Source organism: Schistocerca gregaria, chromosome 7 (genome assembly GCF_023897955.1).
Source record: "Schistocerca gregaria isolate iqSchGreg1 chromosome 7, iqSchGreg1.2, whole genome shotgun sequence".
Taxonomy (NCBI): domain Eukaryota; kingdom Metazoa; phylum Arthropoda; class Insecta; order Orthoptera; family Acrididae; genus Schistocerca; species Schistocerca gregaria.
Window position 1 is genome coordinate 357,125,705 of NC_064926.1, and position 26,528 is coordinate 357,152,232.

The window sequence follows — 26,528 nt, forward strand, 5'->3', positions numbered from 1 at the left end:
AATTTAATTCCTTGGCGTAATTAACCAAAATTATATCGTTTTACCAACAGCATGAGGTTTTACACAAATTGAAAGATACCGAGACATCCTTTCAATGAGGATATGACCTTGAACTGATGTTTCACATTACACATGGCCTCATGTTTTAGTCTGCAAGTTTTCCACTCAGATTCATCAAAATAATTTAACTGAAGCTCCACTGAAAGCTTTCCATTCTCAATTCATTCTCACGCAACCGCTGTGAGGATTTTTTTACAACAAAATGTTACAGTCTTTCACCTTTTGTTACCAATCCAGAGCAACTCACCTCGACTCCGTCCGTTCTGTCTTCACATCAACGTGGCTGACGTGACAGCCCACCCTGCTCATTCTGCAGTGGACTACCTGACAGCCCCTGTTCGGTTAAGTTACACTATCTTTGATCTTTGTTCCACTTTGCTTAAATTTGCTTACTTGGATAAGTGGGCACTTCCTTATAGTACTACTGTATCCGTGGATAACCATTATTTCGTAGTATACTACATTTATTTTCATTCACATTTTAAGCACTCACACACACCAAGATGGAAAACTGTAATATCGAAAGGGGTGTTACATAATCAAAACACGAAAGAGTCCAACTTTCCTTGTCATCAGGCGAAGTACGACAACAAAAACTGAGAAAAAAATTATAGATATCTTAATTAACAATGCCAAATTTATTTAAAGAGAGAAAAACTAATGATGTGAAACAACAATTACGTTTTAAAACTTACACACCACCAGCGGGTATGTTAATGATTAGAATTACAATTCTTTCAATCAGTACTAGCCGTGACCTGGGGTCATATGCCATGCCGCCTCCCCACTACAGTGCCAGGAGTAACACTGCTATGCCTCTCCGAAACATCTTAAGAATGGGATCTCACAGAACGTCAATGCCATTTTCGATGACGAGGTCCATTCAGAAACGCATTTCATCTCTGAACACAATGCGACGTCCATCATCAGCAATCCACGCTTCCCAGTCAGGGCACACATTCTATGGCCTCAAGTGTTACATCTTGACAGTATCAGGGTGCCTTTCTTCAACAGGACAGTGCCTATCCATACATGTCTCTGTGCCTCTATGAATAGTGTGCTTGACAATGAAGAACCTCCTGGCCAGCAAGATCCCTAGGTCTGTTCTCATTAGAACGTGGGTGAGACCACTCTGGAATACAATTTTTCATAAAATTAACCTTTCTTACGATAGTAAGCACCGATCACAAGAAGAAATTGGCAAAAAGTAAACAAACCATTATTTTGAGGTGGTGGTTTCACTTTGGCTTCACTAGGAAATAAATTCACATTTTTCTTCCACACAGTCCCACATCTCGAAACTTCCATGAACTGCTAACCTGTAAAAAATTACATTTCTAAGTTTTTGTTGTGGTCTTCAGTCCTCCTACTGGTTTGATGCAGCTCTCCATGCTACTCTATCCTGTGCAAGCTTCTTCATCTCCCAGTACTTACTGCAACCTACATCCTTCTGGATCTGCTTAGTGTATTCATTTCTTGGTCTCCCTCTACGATTTTTACCATCCACGCTGCCCTCCAATGCTAAATTTGTGATCCCTTGATGCCTCAAAACATGTCCTACCAACCGGTCCCTTCTTTTTGTCAAGTTGTGCCACAAACTCCTCTTCTCCCCAATTCTATTCAATACCTCCTCATTAGTTATGTGATCTACCCATCTAATCTTCAGCATTCTTCTGTAGCACCACATTTCGAAAGCTTCTATTCTCTTCTTGTCCAAACTAGTTATCGTCCATGTTTCACTTCCATACATGACTACACTCCAAACAAATACTTTCAGAAACGACTTCCTGACATTTAAATCTATACTCGATGTTAACAAATTTCTCTTCTTCAGAAACGCTTTCCTTGCCATTGCCAGTTTACATTTTATATCCTCTCTACTTCGATCATCATCAGTTATTTTGCTCCCCAAGTAGCAAAACTCCTTTAATACTTTAAGTGTCTCATTTCCCAATCTAATTCCATCAGCATCACCCGATTTAATTTGACTACATTCCATTATCCTCGTTTTGCTTTTGTTGATGTTCATCTTATATCTTCCTTTCAAGACACAGTCCGTTCCGTTCAACTGCTCTTCCAAGTCCTTTGCTGTCTCTGACAGAATTACAATGTCATCGGCGAACCTCAATGTTTTTATTTCTTCTCCATGAATTTTAATAGCTACTCCAAATTTTTCTTTTGTTTCCTTTACTGCTTGCTCAATATACAGATTGAATAACATCGGGGAGAGGCTACAACCCTGTCACTCCCTTCCCAACCACTGCTTCCCTTTCATGTCCCTCGACTCTCATAACTGCCATCTGGTTCTGTACAAATTGTAAATAGCCTTACACTCCCTGTATTTTACCCCTGCCACCTTTAGAATTTGAAAGAGAGTATTCCAGTCAACATTGTCAAAAGCGTTCTCTAAGTCTACAAATGCTAGAAACGTTGGTTTGCCTTTCCTTAATCTTTCTTCTAAGATAAGTCGTAAGGTCAGTACTGCTTCACGTGTTCCAGTGTTTCCACGAAATCCAAACTGATCTTCCCCGAGGTCGGCTTCTACTACTTTTTCATTCGTCTGTAAAGAATTCGTGTTAGTATTTTGCAGTTGTGGCTTATTAATCTGATTGTTCGCTAATTTTCACATCTGTCAACACCTGCTTTCTTTGGGATTGGAATTATTATATTCTTCTTGAAGTCTGAGGGTATTTCGCCTGTTTCATACATCTTGCTCACCAGATGGTAGAGTTTTGTCATGACTGGCTCTCCGAAGGCCGTCAGTAGTTCTAATGGAATGTTGTCTACTCCTGGGGCCTTGTTTCGACTCAGGTCTTTCAGTGCTCTGTCAAACCCTTCCCGCAGTAACGTATCTCCCATTTCATCTTCATATGCATCCTCTTCCATTTCCAGTACATCGTCCTTGTATAAACCTTCTATATACTCCTTCCACCTTTCCGCCTTCCCTTCTTTGCTTAGAACTGGGTTTCCATCTGCGCTCTTGATATTCATACAAGTGGTTCTCTTTTCTCCAAAGGTCTCTTTAATTTTCCTGTAGGCAGTATCTATCTTACCCCTAGTGAGATAAGCCTCTACATCCTTACATTTGTCCTCTAGCCATCCCTGCTTAGCCATTTTGCACTTCTTGTCGATCTCATTTTTGAGACGTTTGTATTTCTTTTTGCCTGCTTCATTTACTGCATTTTTATATTTTCTCCTTTCATCGATTAAATTCAATATTTCTTCTGTTACCCACGGATTTCTATTAGCCCTCGTCTTTTTACCTACTTTATCTTCTGCTGCCTTCACTACTTCATCCCTCAGAGCTATCCATTCTTCTTCTACTGTATTTCTTTCCTCCATTCCTGTTAATTGTTCCCTTATGCTCTTCCTGAAACTCTCTACAAGCTTTGGTTCTTTCAGTTTATCCAGGTCCCATCTCCTTAAATTAGCACTTTTTTGTTGTTTCTTCAGTTTTAAAATACAGTTCGTAACCAATAGATTGTGGTCAGAGTCCACATCTGCTCCTGGAAATGTCTTACAATTTAAAACCTGATTCCTAAATATCTGTCTTACCATTATATAATCTATCTGATACCTTTTAGTATCTCCAGGATTCCTCCAAGTATACAACCTTCTTTTATGATTCTTGAACCAAGTATTTGCTATGATTAAGTTATGCTCTGTGCAAAATTCTATCAGACGGCTTCCTCTTTCATTACTTCCCCCAATCATATTCACCTACTATGTTTCCTTCTCTCCCTTTTCGGACTGACGAATTCCAGTCACCCATGACTATTAAATTTTAGTCTCCCTTCACTACCTGAATAATTTCTTTTATCTCATCATACATTTCCTCAATTTCTTCATCTGCAGAGCTAGTTGGCATATAAACTTGTACTACTGTAGTAGGTGTGGGCTTTGTGTCTATCTTGGCCACAATAATGCGTTCACTATGCTGTTTGTAGTAGCTTACTCGCACTCCTATTTTTTTATTCGTTATTAAACCTACTCCTGCATTACCCCTATTTGATTTTGTATTTATAACCCTGTATTCACTTGACCAAAAGTCTTGTTCCTTCTGCCACCGAACTTCACTAATTCCCACTATATCTAACTTTAACCTATCCACTTCCCTTTTTAAATTTTCTAACCTACCTACCCGATTAAGGGATCTGACATTCCACGCTCCGATCCGTAAAACGCCAGTTTTCTGTCTCCTGATAACGACGTCCTCTTGAGTAGTCCCCGCCCGGAGATCCGAATGGGGGACTATTTTACCTCCGGAATATTTTACCCAAGAGGACGACATCATCATTTAATCAAACAGTAAAGCTGCATGCCCTCGGGAAAAATTACGGCTGTAGTTTCCCCTTGCTTTCAGCCGTTCGCAGTACCAGCACAGCAAGGCCGTTTTGGTTAATGTTACAAAGCCAGATGAGTCAATCATCCAGACTGTTGCCCCTGCAACTACTGAAAAGGCTGCTGCCCCTCTTCAGGAACCACACGTTTGTCTGGCCTCTCAACAGATACCCCTCCGTTGTGGTTGCACCTACGGTACGGCCATCTGTATCGCTGAGGCACGCAAGCTTCCCCACCAACGGCAAAGTCCATGGTTCACGGGGGGAGGGGGGGGGGGGGGGACATTTCTAAGTAACAAACAAAAATAGGTCTACATTATTATAAATCTTGTACCAAAGCTACATACTGCTCGAGTGGCATTAGATGTCTCTGTCTTGCACCAGTATCGACAGTTTCATGGTGAAGGCACTGGTACTAAAAAAAAATAAAAATGAAGTGGTTGTTTTAGTTCGGAACTACTGGTACTCAAAGGGTTAGTGGCCTGATAAGAAAAGAAATAGCGGAAAACCTTGGCTGGAGGGATGACAGGACACGTGTTAAGACACCAGAGAGTCACTTCTCTATTACTTGAGGGAACTGGGAAGCAAAAAAATAAAGGCGACGACAGAGACTGGAATGTACACCATAAATACACGAGAACACAGTGTGAAGGTGCTGCTTTTAAATGCAATCATTCGGGCAAGGGAGAAAATCATGGCGGGTGTTAAAGATTTTCAGGACACCTACGACACTCTTAGCATTGGTTTTTCACTGCAACTTTCTTCAGCCGAACAACCACACTTTGACTTTTGGCATCATATATTTAATACGTTGACATTTCGATCACCCACAGCCTGACCAACTGGTCCCACTACAGCTATAATCACTCAGAAGACTCCTTTCAGCTAAACGTTAGCAGGATTATTCCGACCGAAGCAAGGTGCATTACACTGATTGCTTCTGCTTTGGCCAACGTTATGCGATCGCGGAGGGCAAACGCACTAAAAGGGACAGGGCCCAATTCGTCCCCTTCCATGTTTTTACACCATTACAACTCAGCTACGTCTACGGAGGTCCCTCAATTTTCCTATATATTTGAATGAGCGTAATTCCTCAAAAAAAAAAAAAAAATAGTTCAAATGGCTCTGAGCACTATGGGACTTAACATCTGAGAACATCAGTCCCCTAGAACTTAACTACTACTTAAAGCTAACTAACCTAAAGACATCACACACATCCATGCACGAGGCAGGATTCGAACCTGCGACCGTAGCGGTCCGTAATTTCTCTTATGTCTTCATACAATAACTGGATTTTTAGGATTTAAAATAACAGAGGATCATGTTTCGTAGTACTGCATCTGCTTAGTATTGAGGAAAGTTTTATTTAGCAGTTGAATTGAACTGGATCCATGGTCGGATTGACGGGTGGTATGATCGTCATAATCTTCATCATTATCATCATCTGGTTTCCCTCTATAATCCTTAACACCATCCTTTAGTCTATTACCAAACTACTAATTCCCCAATGCCTTAGATGTATCCATTCAAACTTTCTCTTTCTTTACACATGCCGCAAACAACTTTCTTTTTCGATACGATTATGTACTTCATTATTAACTGTAAAAGCTGTCAGATATACATATATAACCCTCAACTTTCTTCTGTAACACAACATTTCTAAAACTTCTGTTCTCTTCTCGCTTGCTTATTACCCAGTTTAACTTCCACATAAGGTACAGCGAATTGCTATTGACAACTTGTAGAGAATCCATACGGCAGTTGTAAGTGCCGATGGCATGAAAGGGAAGTAGTACTTGATAAGGGAGTGAGACCCATTCACTCGTCCGCAGCTCGTGGTCTCGCGGTCGTGTTCTTGCTTCCCGAGCAAGGGGTCCCGGGTCCGATTCCCGGCGGAGCCAGGAATTTTCACCAGCCTTGAGATAACTGGGTGTTTATGTTGTCCTCATTATTTCATCATCATCATCATGAAAGTGACGAGATCGGGCTGAGCAAAGGTTGGGAATTTGTATGAGCGCTGACAACCACGCAGTTGAGCGCCCCACAAACCAAACATCATCATCATTAGACCCATTCACTCTGCACATTGAACAAGCAGTAAATGAAACCAAAGAAAAATTTGGAGTATGAATTAAATTTCAGAGAGAAGAGAGAAATGCTTTTAGGCTTGCCGTTGAGATAATAATTCTGATAGTGGCAGCACAGGATTTGGATGAACTGCTTAACGAAATGGACTGTATTCTGAAAGGAAGAAATAGGATGAATCAACTAAAGCAAGGCACGGATAATGGAATCCAGTCGAATCAAAAGAGGTTATGCTGAGGAAATTGGATTAGGAAACGAGACACTTATCAGTAGCTGAACTTTGCTATTTGAGAAGCAAAACAACTGTTGGCGAAGTAGAGAGGATGTAAAATGTAGGTTGGCTATGACAAGAAAAGCGTTTTTGAAGAAGAGAAATTTGTTAACATCGAATATAGATTGGTCAGAAAGTCTTTTATGAAAGTGTTCGTTTGGAGTGCAGCCGTGTATGAAGGAGATACATGGACGGTAAACAGTTTACTCAAATGGTTCAAATGGCTCTGAGCACTATGGGACGTAACATCTATGGTCATCAGTCCCCTAGAACTTAGAACTACGTAAACCTAACTAACCTAAGGTCATCACACAACACCCAGTCATCACGTTGCAGAGAAAATCCCTGAACCCGCCGGGAACTGTTTACTCAAGACGAGAATAGTAGTTTTTGATATGTGGTGCTACAAAAGAATGTTAAATATTAAATGGGTAATCACGTAACTAATGAAGAGGTACTGTACAGAATTGGGGAGAAAAAGAAATTGTAGCACAGTCTGACTAAAAGAAGGGGTCTGTTGAAAGGACACATTCGTAGACTAGGGGTTACTAGTTTAGTATTGGTAAGAAGTGTAGTGGGTAAAAATCGAATACAGACCCCAAGAGTTGAATACAACAGTCAGATTCTGAAGGATGTAGGTTGCAGTTGTTATTTGGAGATGAAGAGGTGCTATAGGAGGGAGTAGAGTGGAGAGCTGCATCAAACAGGAGTTCGGAATGAAGACCATAACAACAACAACAGCGAAATGCAGCACTCATGATAAGTTTTTTCATGTTTCTAAAACTTATATTTTAGATTTAAACATTTTTTCATAAAAGTTATACTTTCTTCTTCGAGTCCGAATTTTATATATTTATTTCAGACGCAGGTTAATTTTTTTCCTAAATAGCTATCAGTGTCTCATTTCCTAAACAGATTGCCTCAACATAATCCGATTGCTTAGCTTTTTTGATTTCGCCTAATAATCTCTTTTCAAAATACTATACATTCTGCCGATCTCTCCTTGCAAGTCTTTTGCGTTGCTGACAGAATTACAACGTCACCGACAAACTTTAATGATTTGATTTCTTCTTCTTGAAGTTTAATTCCTTTTCCAAAATACCCCTTTCCTCTATACAAAGGTTGAATATTATGGGTAATAGGCTGCAGCTACGTTCTACACCCTTCTCAACTACCGTTCCCCATTTAAGTAGTGCGATTTTTACGATGACTACGGTTGTTACTATGATGTATGCGCACTTTACATGTAACTTACCACCAATTTAATTTTACTCCTGGTAACTGATAGATCAAGGTATGTGATCAAGTCAAAATTTTTATTTAAATTTACAAATACTGTAAATAAATGTATGTCTTTCATGAACCTATCCCTTAAATATAGTTGTAGGGTCCGTACTGCATCACGTGTCTGTATATTTCTCTGGAACCCAAAATGACTAGTGTATAGTGTGTATTTAATTTATAAGAGGAATTTGTAAGGTTACGTAGACGTAAATTCCAGTGTAATGCAGAGTAGAGACTGTCAGTGTTTTAGGAGCTCTCGGATGTGTCCGTCGTTGCATCGTTGCTTTGCAAATACTTAAGATCCCTGTTTTAACAGACGTTCCTTTCCGGCTTGTAAGTCGCTGAAGAGGGAATGTTTCATTTCTAAATGTCATCGATCTTTCATCATAGTTCGGAAAACAAGAAGGTATTGGAATAACACCAAATGTAATCACACTTGGCCTACTTTAGGCCACGCTTGTTCAATTATTGGGCTTTGATCTTTACACAGTACTGTCGCATCCTCTGTCGGTGTAACTCCTTCCTTTCTGCTGTTCAGGGAGTACCTTTTCTTCGGGCTTTATCCTGAAATCCTCGGACTTCCTTCAGGGTGTGTCTCACAGATTGTCTGTTCTGGTGATCAGTTATTCCCAGTTCTTTAATGTCCTACTCGGTTTCTGTGGTGCGAACGTTCTTATTTTGCCTGAAGGTGAACAGACGGTTGGTCAGTCTGTTTGGAAGCAATCTTGCAACATGCCCATAGAAAGCTACCCTTCTTTTCCTTGCACTTCAGAGAGCCTCTGGATATGTTCGTAGAGCTTCGAGTTATGCCGCCGTCTGAATCCCCAGCTGCTTCTACCAGGCCTCAGATCTTCCTGAGAAATCTCCTCTCTCTGACTTCCAATTTCCCCATCAGACCTTTCCGGTTCATAGAGAGACATTCCATGTCACACAGGATCGTATGACTGAGGTGGTCGTATAACTGATGTGTAGTGCTTCAGTTTCAGGTTGCGTGACAGGCATTTCTTGTTATAGATGTTCATAGTCAGTCGGTAGGCCAGTTCCAACTTGTTGACTCTCACGAATAATGACTTTTTCTGATAAATTGGGTTCAATCCATTCGCCGAGATACTTAAATTTCTCGGTCCTTTTGATGTTTACCTGGTCTAGTAACATCTCTTTGTTAGCTTCTTTGATGTTGGTGAAGAACTCTGTTTTCTCCAGCGACACGTCAAGATCTACTTTGGCTGCCTGTTTTCTGAGGCAGTTTACCTGCATTGTTGCCATTTCAAGAGAATCAGCAATCAGTGCCATGTCGTGTGCAAGAGTCAGGTCCAGGTAGACGCCACTGGTCAGTTCTTTGTGGCATTCTCTCACAACCTTTTCGAGGATAGAGTTGAAGAAAAGAGGGGAGAGTCCATCCCCTTGTCTCACTCCAATTTTTATCTCGAAGCTTTTTGAGAACTCACCTCTAAATTTGACCTTCGAATGGGTGTTTGTCAAGGCTTTTGAGCCCGCGTGTTTTGTTGTCTAATCCTAATTCCTGGATTTCGTTAAGCGTTTCTCTACCAATCTCTACCAACAGAGTCGTATGACTTCTTGAAATCAACAAAGGTGACAACCACTTCCACAGGTATCATTTGGAGAAACAAATTTTGTTTTATATATTTATTGATTTTAAATATTTCTGCTAGAATAAGCTTTCTACATTCCTTAACAGTATGCAAAACTTCACAGTCTACATTATATGGGTGGTTTCCTGTTAAAAGATATTCTAGAAAGATTGAATCCGCCTTTCCTAGTTACCAGTTTCTACCACGTTCCGATAACATAGCTGCCACACCTCTACCTGACTGACCAACATGAACTTTCCCACAATGTATACATGTGATACTGCACGCACCTAACTACGATAGAAGTAGCAGTTAGTCTTTACTATTGAATAAAAGATGTGATATGGTGTGTTTATTGTAAAAACGAGGCTGTAGTTACGAGATTTTAATTTATTTGTGCAGATATCAGATACGTCGCCAATAGTGGCGACTGTTTCCTAAATAAACAGTCTTCGTCAGTCTTAATTATTTATCGGTAGCGGGTTTCAGTCTGTGTTGCACATCACTTTCAGGTCTAGGTTGGAACGAAAAGGCAGTAACAATAATGGTTTACAGAAGTATGGTAATACAAACACTTGTCTCACATATAGCATAAATAAGTTAAAAGTATTGTGAACTCTTACATGCATGCAGCTGCAGAGTACAGTTCGTCATCGTTTCATGAAACTAACGACATGTGTGTAAATTATAGGTCGGTACGTAAAACTGTGTAAAACTCTTCCTCTATATGTAATTAAATGAAAATTTATACAAACTGAGATGTGAATTACATGTTAATATAGTATATATTGTTAACACCATATTATATTTCTTTATATACACACATGCGTATATGTCACATTACGAAATGTACCTATACACATTAATAAAAAAAATATAAATCAATGAATGAAAAATTATATATATATATATATATATATATATATATATATATATAGTGTTTGTACTTCAGCAATAATTATTTCGTTGTTATTTTAAAAATTGAGTCTATACACTCACAGTCATTATATTAACTATTAAGCAGTTCCATCATAATTAATCAAGATATTCACAATTTTCTGTAAATGTGTACATGGAAGATAGTTGTATGACGACAGGACAACAAAGCTATAAAAAGAACAATAATTATGATAATTTTTTATCTTTTGTGTCTTCTGTATAAGGAATATTGATATAAGTCACGCGGTATTTATCTGTGTTTGCGACTTTTACTTGTCACCTGGGAAGCCATGACCGAATAGATAATATTTGCAGAATATTAGGAAAGTGTGTCCTGTTTCATACTCTCAAGTTCTGTCAAGCACCGACAAGAAACTATAAATTCAACTCGTTAGGAACTTATTAAGTCCGCAACATTTCATTCAGTTATAGAAGCCATTGTTCCTTGAGGGGCCTACAACCTTAACAAACAGAAATGGCACTTCATCAGATCCTGGAGTTGTGTTCTCGTCACTCAATCACATACATAATGAAATCAAGATTGAAAATACAATTTCTTTGCACACTGTCATTCCTTTATAGTTGGTTTATGTGAAGAACTACCACCTGGACACAACGAGAGCTGGCTGGTGTGGAAATCTTTAAACAGATTACGATCAGGAGTTGGACGATCCAGAGACAACCTGAAGAGATGAGGCTTCATAAAAGAAGACACGTTCTGTTATTGTGGACAAGAACAAACCACAACCAAATGCTCCAGCGCCTTTTGTGCCCTACATCCTGCAAGAATATTGACCTCCTGCAAGCCACTCCAAGCGCCTTGTATTTGCAAAGTACTTGGCACATGTAATATAAATAAAATTAGTATATGAACATGTACATATTTATTGACGTGTATGGCTGCTGTAAATTTGTATGTTTCTGACTCGAGAATGAAAATGCCTTTTCCCCAGTATCGCTCTGGATTTTTTTTCTTTGTTGTGCAGAAACTGTGTCAATATGTACGTTTGTTCTTGGAGTATGTGGATCTGTACAAAGTTTCCTTATGAAGTTCTAATGTTTACAGTAAAATTCTATCCAGTTCTTGTCTTATGATCTTTATCTCGTGTTCTGATTAAGAGCAATCCTTAGATCTTGAGCAATTACATTGATGTGAATCCGACTGCTGTTCGTAAAATTAATCACATCTTGCATCCATATGCATGGTATGAGATTTACAGCATTACGTTTTAAGGTATCCACAAATCTCTCGTCATGGATTCAAGTTATTATCAACGTTCCTCCAACAGGTCCCAATGCTCACAGAGAATATTAACTCGGCGTTTTGGAATTAAGGCGAATTGTATAATCTTCGTATCATAATGCATATATATAGAATGTGCTGTAAAAAACTGCAATGACGACTTGAGATCTCTCCTTTGTGTCACACTTTCATTGATGGACGTGTGGCGAGATAAGGAGAATAATCAATATGTCGTCAGCCGGAACAAAACGTACCTGAATGCTTAGCACTGTGGGCTAGATGTTACTAACTTCCATTCATTGCTTCACAGCGCCTCTGTCTTTTTCCACATAGCCCCACTCAGAGTTACGGTTGTCAGAATTCCCAGCTATATACAGCCTGAATGGAAGACAATTCTGGAGAGATGGGCCAGCTGACTCCACTTGTAGATACTGATTACAGTGTCTACATCTACATCTACATCTACATGGATACTCTGCAGATGACATGTAAGTGCCTGGCAGAGGGTTCATCGGACCACCTTCACAATTCTCTATTATTCCAATCTCGTATAGTGCGCGGAAAGAATGAACACCTGTATCTTTCCGTATAATCTCTGATTTCCCTTATTTTATCTTGGTGATCGTTCCTCCCTATGTAGGTCGGTGTCAATAAAATATTTTCAACTTCAGAGGAAGATTCCGTTGTAACGAAAAGCGCCTTGCTTTTAATGATGTCCAACCCAAATCATGTATCATTTCTATGACACTCTCTCCCATATTTCGCTATAGTACAAAACATGCTGCCTTTCTTTTTAACTTTTTCGATTGACATTGACAAACACAACTGTCAGGACCAATATATTTCTTGGCTTGTTTCCATGATTAATTTTCAATCTGTTTTTTTGTGACTTCACACCTGTAGCATTTCCATGCTGCCCAACACTGGTTCTTCTCTTCCCTTCATGCGTGATTTCTCTTGGTTCAGTGAACACTGTCTTCTGTTATTGACTCGTTAGTAATATCTGAATATTTGAATAGCTTTCACCATGGATCTCCTGTATTGGTATTACGTCTATGTCCGTCTCCAACTTCAGATGTGAGATATATTCATATTTTAGTGGCCACATTGACTCAGTCTACAACTGACAGATTTGTAACCAAAATTAATACAGTTCTATAAAATGGTGTCTGAAAGGTCAAGAATAGGTCAAAATGGTTCAAATGGCTCTGAGCACTATGGGACTTAACATCTGTGGTCATTAGTCCCCTAGAACGTAGAACTACTTAAACCTAACTAACCTAAGGACATCACAGACATCCATGCCCGTAGCGGTCACGCGGTTCCAGACTGAAGCGCCTAGAACCGCAAGGCCACACCGGCCGGCAAGAATAGGTCTAGTTTCAGGTGTTATTCACTCCACATACTGTATTGCTGAGCAGCGGCACTAGTATTGAAAAATTAGACCATATTTCAACATTGCCCGAGGGTTTCAATCACGAAAATTGTGCACCGGGAGTGCTGACCAATTGCTCTCCAGGAAATCCCTACGTCTCCACCGTACGTATCATCCACAATAGCCGCCCAGTGCCTAATTTTAAGTAAAATGCCAACTGTTGTTTTGGTTATTTAATTTTAAGGCCTAGAGGCCTTTGCCAAATTCTAAGCCGCATTTTGTCACTATGTTGCTGTTAAAGAAAAGAGGTACGCTATATTTAGTGGCACTGACATGTTCCTTGCAGTCAGTAACATCTTTTTCCTCTTACATAACACAAAAACCTTTATTAGAAATGTTGAATATTGAACACGTTGCTTAAAAGTTGTTTGCCTCTGTTGCATTATATGTAAAACTGTTCTAAAAGCAATTTCAAGAGGACAGATGAAGTGCTTGAAAACCTGTCATTTCATCATTAAAGTATTTAACGGCCATTTGTGTACTACAGTTTGTGGATACTAGTCTCAAGGTTGCTTCTCCCTTTATTAAGTTAGTGGTGATATTTATTCTATACTTAACATACTAATAGTTTTTTTATTCTTGGCCGGTACCAATTCCAGCTTTAAATGTGTACCCCTCTCGAACCTGTTAACCTTAAGTATCAACACGAGGCGAGGTAACATTCGGTGGCGCTTTAAGCCTAATATTAATATTAGGATTTCTTTCATAGCCAGTACAAAAGGCTTTGGTTTTATTTAAACTGTTCATGCCTTAAGAGAAATTTTACGTATATGTTGTACCGCACTAACTATCCTCTATCGGCTCTTGGTAGCCATGGGGCTGAGTCCTGAGTTCTATGTGTGGGGTCTGTTGTGTCGTCTGATGGTTTGTGCCGTGACACAACAAGGGGCCGCTCCTTTATAATATTGTTGTAGTTTTCAAGTTAAGGTGTGCCACATTATGACTGTCAATGTAAATTATTAACAGTTAATGTTTTAATTAACTGAATAAAATATTTAAAGACAATATAAACTGTTTCGTTTCCGGTATTTCACATTTAAGGTATTTTCTTAAAGATGAGAGCTGAAGTTTATTCTGCCATCTGTTTTTTAGTTGATTGTTGTATCTCATTGCTGTTGAGGATACTATTGTCGGATAATATATCGTTTTAAAGAGTAATTGGAAACAAATTCTGTTCAATAGGTTTCCCCTAGGACCTGTTGGCTTATCCCCTATTAAGATGCTAGTGCTCATTCACAGTATCAGAATAGATTTGTTTCTCACCAATATTTGTAATGATTTCATGTGGACATGTGATTGAGGTGAATAGTTTCAGGAGTAGAAAAATATGTTTTTCCAGTTTGAATTATCGTAAATGTTTGCTCCTAACAATTTTCTCCACTTCATATTCTCCTCGCACACGAGTAAACCCCGAAAATTCTGAAGTTTCCACTCTAGTTTCTGTTTCCTCACTACGCGTTACATTTATCACTGATGTAGAACCTTTAGATGTGCATAACTGAATATCTTGCTCCTTTTTGAAACTTTCAGTGAAATAATTTGCAGTAAACCACTCAATACTACGACGTTTCGGTGCCTGCCATCATCAGATCAAATTTCAGTCAACTCAGGAGACGCAATATTTAGGCACACGTTTTTGACGCCTGGCATTGAACCATGCCTTACGAAATCCAAGTCTCGTTCTGACGATGGTGCCAGCAGAAATGTCGAATTTATTGATAACATATTAGGAACTAAGGCAGCGTTATTCGCGAAAACAACTATTAATTACTTGTATTATTAAAGGCGGTTATAGATTTATATGCTTGAGTACTGACACTTTTCCCCTTGTCTTTCTTGCCAATTATGAGGAAAGCAAACGAAGGAAAGGAGACATCAGTATAACGTAACAGAATGAATCAAAGAATGAAAAGGTGGATGCGCATATCTCTCTCTCTCTCTCTCTCTCTCTCTCTCTCTCTCTCTCTCTCTCTCTTTCTCTCTCCACCTCTTTCCCCAGCACTTGGGGTCTATGTGATGCTGGATGGCTCTATTCTGAGCTTCAGCAACAGTTTATATTTTATAACACAGAGGGAACAAAAGGCTGCCTCATTAAAAGTACCAATAACGTCACGAGGAGCATCCGGAATAGACGAAGAGCGCAGAAGTATCGACTAATCCCTGCTCCACCGTCGACGGGATTAAAGGTCTAAAAGCACTACGTAGGCTGCTAAAACAAAGTACACCATTCTCCTGTTGACGGAGTGAATAAAAATTTAAAAATATTGCAGTATGTTCGATTACTCGGCAGACTGTTGTCGAGAATTACTCGAATCCAATGTCTTCAAATTTCTCAGCCGTCTGCTGATCACTCGCAACTACACCTGCATATGTACGATATGTAAACCACTTCGTAACATCATACACTTTCTATTCTGTCCGAGTCCCATATGCAGTGATGATGAATCTCTGTGATAAATATGAGAGAGTGCTGAAACATAATGTATCGAGATTTTTAGTTGAAAACTATTAATGTTTTTTTTAAATAATAAAAACTTTATTAACATTCTATATCTGCATTCTTCATGATGTATGAAACCTTGGTCTCACGGCAATATGAATTAATAAAATCTTCTCGAGCTTTCAGCTTCGTCAGATGGGATTTTGACCATCTGACGCTGCTGGAAGTCCGAGAAGATTTTCATTAATTCATTCTTCATATCTACATATTTATTTCTGAACGTAGTAATCCTGGCACATTTCTCCCCAAGAGAATCACGCTTTTTGATGCCGTCACTGTAGAGGGTTTAACTTCGTCGACGGGGCTTAAACTTCACCCCTCCTAGCACCGCTTCATCACTATCAGAGTGAGGTCCTCGAAGGTGTTCTTTATGGTTTGGAAACGGATAAAAATCGGGTGGGGCCAGATCGCGACTGTGTCGTTGATGACAGTGGACCCAAGTCGTCGGATTGTTGCAGATGTCGCAGGACTCGTGTGCGGTCTGGCAGTGTCATGCTAAAACAGGAAGTGCTCCACTTCCATGTTGCACGGTCCAATTCGGAGCTGTCTATGGGCAGGGGATTGCAACTTGCGTCACTGAAGCAGTAAATTCATCCGAGTAATATGGAAGATATGTAATACCTCAATCGATATTGAGAACAGAGTATGACTGACGCAAGAATTTTTAAATTCCTCTCACGCCGTTTCTCTTCGTTTAATCAATACTGCATCCCAAGAAAAACGTCGACTTCCTTCTAAAGATTCTCGTTTTAGTTCTCCTACACTTTTCTTAAGTTTCCGTTACATTTCCATATAGGCCGTGCACTGTGATTCGGCTGCCCCTACCGCTGGGTTTTATGTAACCCACAATATCTTGAAACTCAATGCGTAAGATTTTTATATTCTCTCGCTAGTCAACCACAAACAGCCAGAAGACAAATGAGAACTCAAGTTTTTGTGTTTTATTTTGTGGTGTAATTTAGTGTTGCGTAAGATATCATTGTATAATAGTGTAGTCCAGAACAGTGTAACAGACCAGTAGTGTGTGCCTTCTGGATTCCGGATGAACAGAAATCTGTGTGCTAGATGGCTCAATGATAGTATGTAGACTATTTTTGTTATTAATTTTCTTTATGTGGTTATTCCATGTAGATCTTTCCCTCTTAAACAACACACTGCTTAGTTATTACTAACGGATTAGAAATTGTATTAAAACGTTATACGCTATATTCAAGTCAATTCATGTGAAACATTTGGTCTGTTCCTTTGGATTGATAACTGACTAAAAAAAAAGGAAATAAAATAAAATAAAATAAAACTAATAATTCTACAAAAAAAAGACCAAGACCTTTTTGTAGAAAATATAATATAAGTTGTACGAAAAATGTACAAATTCGAAAACTACAACCTCTGGTGAAAACATATTCTAGTAAAAAGTTTAACTACATTAAGTATCCTACAAGAAGGTCCTCCTAATTTTTTCTGTGGGACTAATAGTTTGCACGCAGCGTGCGAGAGAACATGAATATCTTGAGCGTTTATTTCAGGATACTCCAGGTTGCATAAAACCCAGCGGCAGTGGCTACTAAAACATCCCATTATTTGTTACGCTGGAAGCAACATATTCATATATTCCTTCGACTTATGAATCCGTCATTCACCAGCATACCGTTTCATTATATGAAGGGGCCTATATGCTAAAAATTTCCTTGTATTCCTAGCCAAATAAGTTTCTTGTGGAAACTGGGCAAGTGCTCCGTTTCAGAATTCAGAGATTTTTATTTTTCTTTAAGTCGAGACACTCCAAAAATCTTATTGAATTGTTGGATTGTGTATGACGTCTATTAATTCAAATTATCGTGATGGTAAGTGAATAGCGGTCGTCATTTGCCTCGATAAATCGTTTCGACTAGAAATAGATATTACTCTATTGTCCTACAAAAATGTCTGTTCTAGTGGGCTGATCTAAAATTTTCAATGTATTGGGTAAGATCTTCTGAAGACATCGCTATGTATTACAGGCTCCAGCTGTACACGTCCTGTACACATCGCCATTTCATCTAATATGTCTGCGTAGCTCAGTGGTTAGCGTGTCTGGCTGTCATGCGGAGGTTCAAATGGCTCGGAGCACTATGGGACTTAACTTCTGACATCGTCAGACCCCTAGAACTCAGAACTACTTAAACCTAACTAACCTAAAGACATCACACACATCCATGCCTGAGGCAGGATTCGAACCTGTAGCGTCTAGAACCGCTCGGCCACTCCGGCCGGTTGTTATGCGGAGGTCCCGGATTAAGTTCCTGATACTAGTACTGAATTTTCTGTGATAGGAGAACTGGAATGGGGTGCACTCAGCCTCATAATGTCAGTTTTGCAACTGCTTGAGTCAGGAATTGCAGAAAGCCTGCAACGGATAGGAGAGGGGTGTGCCGAGCGCATACTTACATATATAGATATATTGTATAGGGTGTAACAGAAATGAGAAATATATGGCACAAGTTGCAGGATACATTTCCCACGAAGAAATATAATATCTACATATGCAGCTCTTTCTGTCAGGAGATGTTCAATATGCCCTCCGTGGGCACAGATACATGCATTAACCGCCGTTGTAGTGAATGTCGGATGTGCTGATGTATCTCTGGAGTATTGCAATGACTGCGCAGCCTTCCATAATACGACCACAGGGACTATGAATACTTTATACCGTGCTTCCATACACAAGAGCTTTGAAACGTCCCCACAAATAAAAGTCCACTGAGTTAAGGTCTAGAGAGTAGGCAGGCCACGCAATTGTTTAATCTCCACTTATCTATTTTTCACCGAATCTGTTATTTAGAAGCCGACGGACATTAACACTAAACTGATCACGAAGTATATGTTTTGTCGCACAGCTAAAGGCACGTCTGCTAAGAGATCAGGAAGAACATTCACTGCGAAATTATGATAACTTTATCCGTTGAGCCAGAGTGGAAGAAAATAAGGCCTTAGAAAACAGTCATCAAAACTGCTGGGCCAAACACCGACGGAAAATCTTCTCTGACGACTTGTTTCAACAGTTAATAAAGCTGTTGTAGCTGTGATTCACTGTCATAAAGAATTGTTTGAAGGACCCATCTTTCCGCCAGTGATTGTTATAAGTTTTTATTACACTATTGCAATTCCGGCCTTAGGCCATAATCGAGTGCTGATATTATGGCTTTAAGCCATGTCAACGTAAAGTAAGCTGACACATTTGTATGTCGCTGTCAATACTGTTCCATCCATAATATCAGCATTTGATAATGGCCTATGGTCGAAATTGCAATAGTGTAATAAAAACTTATAACAGTCACTGGTGGAAAGATGATGTCCTTCAATAAATGGTGCAACAGTTGCTTGAGGATTGACGTCTGCTCATACATGTCGATTGTGAAAATTTACCATCTGATCTCGCTGAAACGACGCCGCATCTGTGAACTGCACATTTGCACTAAAATTAGAGTTGACACTTTGTTGAATTAACCATTCGCAGCAGAGTACCTCTGCAAGAAAGTTGCTGCTGATAGTGCCTGCACACGCTGTAAATGGTATGGATACAGCTGGTCCTCGTGTAACACCCACCAGACAGTCATGTGGTCAACATTCAGTGTTGCAATTACGTCTTATGCTGACACTAGGGTCGTTGTCAACTACATGAAGAACTGCAGCCTCCCATGGCCAATTCCTCGTCTTTGTAGGCCTTCCCCGGTCGTGAGTATCAGGCACAAATGGCTCATGCTCCCTAAGACTACGATCAATGGCGTCAAAAGTTTTTCTATCGGGCGCTTTCGTCCTGGCAATGTCGCCGGTGTAAACGTTGAGCTCGAGCGCCATTGACATATGCTAATCCATACATCAAATGGCCATCTGGCATCTCTGCGTATGTGTACACCGCCATTGCGCGAGCTAAGTCTGTGATTAGCTTAATGTAATAACACGCCCGCTTGCAGTGGTCATACTGAATCCTGCCACATGTGATGTTATCTGTGAACAACCAATGATGTACGTCGCTTAGCAACAGGGTCGTGTAAAGCAAAGCCCTGGCAGCGCACAACGCAACTAGACGTCACAAAGACTGTACGTTACCTTTGATTCCAACGTTCCCATCTTTCGCGTTTCTCATGATTAATGAGTTGGAGAAGAGTTGTAACACGGAAACCAAGAGTTTATAGACCGATGTTTAAAACACATTTCTTCGTCTATGTGTAACAAATGTGTCCTGCAATTTGTACATTTTTTTACTGAGCCATCGCGGACTCCCTCTTTGGATACCGCGCGCATGGTGTACGTCCCTTCTCGTGGCTCGCAGGTTATGGCGCCAGGGGGCGTGGTCGAGCCTCGCTGTGCGGCGACGAGCGTCAAGCGGATCGCACGGGCAGTCTGTGTTCTGAAGCAGGACCGGAGGGCGAGCCACGTAGGGACCAGGGGCAGTACGCGCCGTTCGGCCGAACTTGACGTGCCGTGGAATGACTGGTAGCCTTTTAAATGTTTTCTCTGTTTAACGGCTGTGGGCACGGGTGTTATCAAAAGGTGCAACATTGGTGTGGTCTTGGCTATTAGAAGTTGCTCTTGGTTCTTCTCGATGGAGTTCAGGTTATGCAAGTAGATTTCTGATATGATAAATTTCCTCATTCGAGTCGTACTGCGCGACTTCATACCTTGTGGCCTTACCTTGGAAGAGATTAGGGTAACGTGGAGCAATTAGTTATTGCAATTAAATTTCCCACGTTCAGTAGTGTACTCGATGGCTCGGTAATCCTGTTCAAAGTCTTAAGTGAGACCACATTTTGCCGTAGAACAAGTGTTTGAAGAGCATCATCCGAAGTGCCCGTTGATCTGCACAAGTACTTTGCTCACGGGGTTATATTAAACGAGAGTGACAGTGGAATTGAGAAGCTCCCTTTGTTGTTCCAGCTTTCTACTCTTGTGGCACTCTTTGACTGTCTTCGAGCTGGACCCAGTGCGTGCTCATCGTATTGCGGCTATTAACGTCGCCTCTGTACATTGGCTTCATTCAATGCACCGCCGCCGGCTGCCTTCGAACTGTCTTACGTTCGAAATTTGTATTAGAATTGTGTACAGCCGATGTTTGGGACTTCGTTCAGTCAAGTGCTCTTACTGGACACAGTGCCGAGTCCCTTTGGGTGACCACGTGTTGGTTGTTGTATATGAATCGCACGTGCCACATTGAGATGTTGTCCAGTCTTATGAAAATATAACCCCTTGATAGTAACTAGTTGGCACAAAGGGTGTAAGACTGTTACATGTTACTAGTCTCTGAAGGTTTCTTACGTGTTCCTTCGCTAGCCATTTCTGAGGTGAAGACTAAAAGAAAAGTTTTCCCTTTCTCATGGCTAGTTACACCTTATTATATTTAGTTGTTCAGCTATTTCGTATTTAAATGTTTTTATCGGAGACCTTTTCTCACCTTTTATTTATGTACTTTTTGTATCTTTATCTTTTGCTAAAAATTGGTTCTGAGTATTATTATTGGTTCTCATCCTTTTTAAATTGCGTTCTTGAGCAGCTATCCATTCACAATCACTTACTGACTCACTGAAGTGATTCCTAGGGTATAACTGAAGAGAATTTTCACGGTCTATCTGAAGTCAGTTATATCAATCTGTGAACATTCGTTCTCTTATTAATTACTTAACTGCGCATTGGGGGGAGGTTTAAGGAGACTTGCTCTGTCTGTTTGAAGGAAACTCTATAAATTTGTACACCCCTTTACTTTATTAAATTATCTAGATGCCGTTGGAGGTGCAGTTTAAGAATTTCGTCTTCCAAGTCATCTCGAGTTACCTGTAAGTTACTTTGTCTTTCGTATAACTCCTAAGTTATCCAGGTAGAGAGGCATTCTCACATCGGACGATAGCAAGAGTAAACCAGCCACTCCCTGTGGCAACGTCAAGACTGAAATTAACTCGACATCCACGGACACAAATCGGTCCATTCAATATAACACTTTGGGCAGTTCCATTTGTGCCAAGTTTATTCTCCAGGCTTATGATGTGTTTGTGGACTGGCATGCGATGGCGACGCTGACATTAAACACGTCGACGAGGCATAGTGCTTCAATGCTGTTGCAGATAGAGCTCACAGCGGAATGATTCCGCTGGTCTGCATTGGCCGCTTTTATACTGAACGCATTGTGGAATAGATGCTAAGACCCAATCTAGGCCTAGTTATGTATATAGTAATATGCCTTTTACATTGTATACCCACTCTGTCGTTAAGTTAGTGATGATGAGAAAATACATATATGGATGAAAGGACTTGGTGTACGTGCTGCCAACGTAACTGTAACTGGTGATGTAACCCTGTACTACAATTATTAATAAAGTCTGATCTGCAGCGTCAGCCGTCAATTGCTGGACGTACATCTGGTGAACGGTGACTCAGGGATGCTACAATTATAAATAATCGAAGACATAGTGCCGAGTTGGCCGCTGAGAGCCTGCGAGGCTGCATGATGCAACCCGCTTGAGCCGGTTCGCCAGCCGGTACGCGTGTTGCTAGTAAGACTACAGCACGCGTACGGGATAACCTTTGACATGAGTTACACTTCTTTGTTGTCTTACAAATATTAAGTATGTGTTCATTTCTTGAATCATTTTCTGAGTTGTTTTTCGTAAAGATGGAAATTTTGATTCTCAAATCTAAGAACTGCTGTCTGACAGTTTTTTTCTTTTTGACTGTTCTCTTATATAAATCGTCACTAAACTAAGGTGTGCAATTTCTTACATCTGGTAAGGTGAAGGGTTTCTCGTAATCTGGTTAGTCTATCTGGTTTTAGTTATTTTCCTTAAATAAATATGTTGTAATTAACAGTCGTGAACGATGTGAACACCAGTCCGTTCAGTCCTTCCACTTAATTTCCTGTTTGCTGTCTGGTTGTTGGAGGCTATGGCACAAATTACAGAATTGCAGAACACATTCCTCACACGTAGATGGATAAATTATGTTTGTGAATATGGTTATGGAATCTCATGTTACCTTACATGCTCCCAGAACCTCTACGGTCGCAATTCGAATCATGTCTCGGGCATGGATGTGTGTGATGTCCTTAGCTTCGTTAGGTTTAAGTAAGGCTAAGTTGTAGCTGATTGATGACCTCAGATGTTAAGTCCTACAGTGCTCAGAGCCGTTTGAACCATTTTTTGAAATCGTTGAAAACCGAATTTTCCAAACACGTTGGGCAGCTAAAACGTAAGAAAAAGTGTCCACAGTCAGTGACTGCTGATTATTATTATTTTTATTTTCTTCGTCACTATAAACTTTGAATTAAATTTGTGAGGCTCAAACTCACTAAACGTCACTCGATAATAGCAGCTGAGTGTTCGTATAACTGTTTGAAATTTTCCATTTATTCATTCACACATTTTGTTGTATAAACCCCATCGTGAAGCAAGGCCTTCAGGCATGTCAAATGAGCCAAGAAATGCTTTAAAAAGCAAATCCAACCACTAGTACCTCTTTATATAATGTAACCTAACAATTATTTACAATCAGCGCGAATCTGATTGTTGCCAGACTGGCAGTTATGGCAAATAATTCTATACTGAAGCGCCAAAGAAAATGGTACAGGCATGAATAGTCAAATATAGAGATAGACTACTAGCCATTAAAATTGCTACACCACAAAGATGATGTGCTACAGACGCCAAATTTAACCGACAGGAAAAAGATGCTATGATATGCAAATTATTATATTTTCAGAGCATTCACACAAGGTTGGCGCCGGTGGTAACACCTAAAACGTGCTGACATGGGGGAAGTTCCCAACCGATTTCTCACACATAAATAGTAGTTGACCGGCGTTGCCTGGTAAAACGTTGTTGTGGTACCTCGTCTAAGGAGGAGAAATGCGTACCATCACGTTTACGACTTTGATATAGGTCGGATTGTAGCCAATCGCGATTACGGTTTATCGTATCGCGACACTGCTGCTCGCGTTGGTCGAGATCCAATGACTGTTAGTAAAATGTGGAATCGGTGGGTTCAGGAGAGTAATACGGAACGCCGTGCTCGATCCCACCGGCCTCGTATCACTAGCAGTCAAGGTGACAGGCATCTTATCCGCATGGCTGTGACGGATCGTGCAGCCACGTCTCGATTCCTGAGTCAACAGATTGGGACGTTTGCAAGACAACAACCATCTGCACGAACAGTTCGACGACGATTGCAGCAGCATGGACTATTAGCTCGGAGATCGTGGCTGCGGTTACCCCTGACGCTGCATCACAGACAGGAGCGCTTGCAACAGTGTACTTGACGACGAACCTAGGAGCACGAATGGCAAAATGTCATTTTTTCGGATGAATCCAGGTTCTGTTTACAGCATCATGATGGCCGCATCCGTGTTTGGCGACATCACAGTGAACGAACATTGGAAGCGTGTATTCGTCATCGCTATACTGGCGTATCACCCGGCGTGATGTATGGGGTGCCATTGGTTACACGTCTCGGTCACCTACTGTTAGCACTGACGGCACTTTGAACAGTGGACGTTATAGTTCGGATGAGTTACGACCCTGGCCACTACATTCTCCAGATCTCGCACCAATTGAAAACGCCCGGTCAATGATGGCCGAGCAATTGGCTCGTCACTACTCTTGATGAACTGAGGTATCGTGTTGAAGCTGCATGGGCAGCTGTACCTGTACACGCCACCCAAGTTCTGTTTGACTCAATGCCCAGGCGTATCAAGGCCGTTATTACGGCCAGAGGTGGTTGTTCTGGGTACTGACTTCGGAGGATCTATGCACCCAAATTGCGCGAAAATTTAATCACATGTCAGTTCTAGTATAATATATTTGTCCAATGAATACCCATTCATCATCTGCATTTCTTCTCGATGTAGCAATTTTATTGTCCAGTAGTGTGCGTAAAACAAGAAGAATACGGAACTGCTTTTGAAAACGCCTATATAAGACAACATTAGTCTGGCGCAGTTGTTAGATCGGTTACTAGTTAAAATGGCAGATTATCAAGTTTTGAGTGAGTATGTAGGTGATGTTATAGGCGGCGCACGAGCGATGAGACACAGCTGTCCCGAGCTAACGATGTAGTGGGGATTTTGACGTACGACCATTTCACGAGTGTACCGTGAATATCAAGAACTCGGTAAAACATCACAGCTCCGACATCACTGCAGCCGGAAAAAGATCCTGCAAGAAAGGGACCAACGACGACTGAAGAGAATCATTCAGCGTGACAGAAGTGTAACCCTTCCGCAGATTTGTGCAGATTTCAATGTTAGGTCTTCAAAAAGTGTCAGCATGCGAACCATTCAACGAAAGGTTATCGATATGGGCCTATGGAGACGAAGGCTCACTCGTTTACATTGCACGACACAAAGTTCACGCCTCGCTTGGGTCTATCAACACCGATATTGTACTCTTGATGAGCGGAAATATGTTGACGGGTCGGACGTGTCTCGTTTCCAATTGTATTGAGGAGATGGACTTGTACGGGTATAGTGACAGTGTCATGAATCCCTGGACCCTGCATGTCAGCAGGTGACCGTTGAAGCTGGTGGAGGCTCAATAATGGTTTCAGTTCCCTTCAGCAGTACTTCAGATATTAGTCGAGTCCATGCCACCTTGGCTTGCGGCGTATCTGCGTGTTCACTGAGTCTCTACAAGGTATTATGCAGGTGTACCAGTTTCTTTGCCTCTTAAATGTTGATTCCTTCATACAGGGTGTTTTGCAATTCCAATTACTGGCTTCTACGACTCTTGGAAGGTACTTGGGTAAAGTTTTGATAAGGAACTCATGTCAGGAAATGAACTGTGTGGATGTAAGCTACTCTGTCCTAAGTTTGAAGGCCGAATCACTTTCAAATCTCCCACGTCACGGAATGCACACAGATGAGACAGTGTCTGATCTGTGTGTTCCGCAAGAGCCCATGGAAAGGGCAGTATATCGAGTATTAATCGTCAGGTTCTCTTCTACATGAGTCTTCAATGTCGAGAGTGCTACGTATGTGTGTGGATCGCGACAACCAAATCTCCGAGTTGCACAAATACCAGTTTCTCGCAGACTTTGTTGTAGTCGGATGTAAATGATATACGATGCCATTATTACAAATGGGAATGATGACACTGCTGTTTTCTCATTTTGTCTGTGTACTTTCAAGCGGCAGATTTGAAAGCGATTCAATATTGAAAATGGTTCAAATGGCTCTGAGCATTATGGCACTTAACTTCTGAGGTCACCAGACCCCTAGAACTTAGAACTACTTAAACCTAACTAACCTAAGAACACCACACACATTCATGTCTGAGGTAGGATTCGAACCTGCGACGGTAGCGGTAGCGCGGTTCCAGACTGCAGCGCCTAGAACCGCTCGGCCACTCAGGCTGGCTTCAATATTAAAACTTAATTTGTATTCGAACTGTACATCTGTAGACGTGGGACCCTTATCAACGCCTTATTAACACCTTATCAGCGAAGTAACCCCTCAGCCCCAAGCAGTCTGTAACAGGGGTTGTGAAACACTGTGTCTGTGTATTAAGAGAGAAACAGCTATTTTCACACAAGCCACTGCTTCATCTCCTATACTACCCAAATGCAGTTTTCATTTAATAAACTGAGGGGTTCGGCGGAAAAATGTGCTTTGCAACAAGAGTGTGTTTTCAATTCTTGCGTGTTATATGTTCATTAAGTTCAAAGATGACAACATTATGTTTTCAGGTAAGCTTATCCAGGCGACAGTGTTTTCTATTGGTTCATGTGTATCTAATTGTTTGTTACCAGCGTGTAAAGGAG